Here is a 2,363-nt window from a genome sequence, read left to right as displayed (position 1 = left end):
TCTTGAACTAAATTCAGCCACGTTGTATTCAGAGTCAGAGGTCAACTTATTGTGAATGTAAATAACTCAGTTATACTACTTTATTTCAACTCCCCCTGCTTAAGCATTTATAAGCAATATGTAAAATGTTGTAAATGAACAGTTTATAAACACTACAGTGCAATTTGTAAGCAGATTTGCAAAGTTTAATGTAACAGTTATAATATTAAAATAATAGATAATAGAACTTAAATTACATACTGTACAATTATAACTTGCTTATGAGTTATTATAGTGTGTTATAAACAATTTATTAAAGATTCCTTTCATTTGGAACTCGCTAAGACAAAACAGACCAAGCATGGAAATCACACAAATTAAAATAATTAACAGGAGTGCTCCAACATACTTTTGGCCATATTGTGGAATTGAAATTGAAACCTAAAAGATATTAGCTCAGGAAAACATTTTCCATCAGCTGTTTTGTTAATAATAAGATAAATTTAATCAGTTTTAATCCGTTTTCTTATTAAATTGAACAAATTTCAAACTGCGGCCACCCCTTATGTTCACTGCTTGGGAAACTTGATGACCCAGTTTAATCATTAAATTAATTAAATTACAAAATCAGGTTTTCATGGAGAAATGAGATTAGAAAAGTGAAGTGTGAACAAAACAGTGAGTTGGACACAGCTGGACACAGCTGGACCGCGTAGTGAGGGAGTTGTGACAGCAGCTCGGCTCTGTCAGATCTCCACTTCTGACCAGAATCACGTAAAATTATTAATCAATCAACGCCTTTCAATCAATAAGTGCCACCGACAGTCGGGCAGAGCTGACAGTTGAGGAGCCGGCAGCCCTCGACCAACAGCAACGACACCCAAAGTCTGATTATAAAATGCTGCTTAATGAGCAAAATCATGGAATTTCAGTCTTTCTTATCAGATCAAATCTAGTGTGATTATGTTTTTTAATACCTGCTATTAATTACTCAACCTGTTCTACTAAAATTAAAAGCATATTCAAAAGCCACTTGAAGGTTGTCAACGACTATTATTATCTATTCTGTCTCTCTCTCTTTCGTCTCTTTATCTCTCTGTCTCTCTCTGTCTGTGCTCTGCTCTCTGTCCTCTCTCTCTCTGTTCTAAAAATCTCTCTTCTCCTGTCTCTCTCTCTCTCTAGTCTCTCTCTGTCATCTTCTCTGTCTCTGTCTCTCTCTGTCCTCTCTCTGTCTCTCTGTCTCTCTCTCTCTCTCTGTCTCTCTCTCTCTCTGTCTCTCTCGTGTCTGTCTCTGTCTCTGTCCCCTCTCTCTCTCTGTCTCTCTCTCTTCTCTTGTCTCTCTCTCTCTCTCTGTCTCTCTCTCGTCTCTCCTACTGTCCCTCTCTCTATCTCTTCTCTGCTCTTCTCCTCTGATTCTCTCTTCTCTCTCTGTTCTCTCTGTCCCTCCTCTCTTCTCTTCTCTTCTCTCTCGTCTGTCTCTGTCTCTGTCTCTCTCGTCCTCTCCTTCTCTCTGTCTCATCTCTCACTTCTCTCAGTCTCTCTCTTCTTCTCTCTCTTCTCTCTCTCTCCTCTCTCTCGTGCTCTCTCGTCTCCTTCTCTCTCTGTTCTCTCTGTTCTCTGTCTGTCTCTCTCTCTTCTCTCTTCTCTCCTGTTTCTCTGTTCTTTCTCATCCTGTTCTTCTGTCTCTCTCTCTTCTCTCTCCTCTGTCTCTCTCTCTCTGTCTCTCGTCTCTCTCTCTCTCTCTAATCTATCTATCATACTATCTAATATCTACCTATCTATCTATATAGATAAACTGTAGGTCTGTATTTCTAACTTTATAATAAAAGTTTTTAATTCAACGTTTGTGATTTTTATCGGAATCCACAAAGTATCTGAAAGTTATTGATATATAACGATGTAGGCAGAAAATACACAAGTAGGCAGAAAATGGAAATACTAGTGTACAGTACAAGTACTTTAAACTTGTACACATGTACAGGACTTCCAGCCTTGAACTCAACCTCAGTGTGTTGTTGAGAACCCCCCACCCCCGCCGCTCCCCGCACCGCTCCCCTGGGACTGTTGCGTTATAATAAACACTGCAACACTTACAGACCAGACGAGGAGACGTTGACCTCTTGGACAGACACGACCTCTGGACTGTTTGTGTCTGGTTAAACGTAACCCAGATGGAAGACTTAGGCCACTAGGTTGAGCCACCGGCCTTTTTACTGCACCTCTTTAACTTCAACTACAACTCCTTTAAACCTGCACACCTGAGCACGCAGCATTTTCTTTTCCCCCATCTATTACAGCCCTCTTTAGCAGAATTTCATTATTTTATTATGATTATGTCCACCTTTACTGTCTGTGTTTAGTGGAAAGTTCAACTTTTGTGTTCC

The sequence above is a fragment of the Seriola dumerili genome, unplaced genomic scaffold, assembly GCF_002260705.1.
Source record: "Seriola dumerili isolate Sdu_G_001 unplaced genomic scaffold, Sdu_1.0 BDQW01000859.1, whole genome shotgun sequence".
In the NCBI taxonomy this organism is placed as follows: Eukaryota; Metazoa; Chordata; class Actinopteri; order Carangiformes; family Carangidae; genus Seriola; species Seriola dumerili.
The sequence above is the reverse complement of the archived record's forward strand: the minus strand, read 5'-3'. Positions refer to the sequence as shown.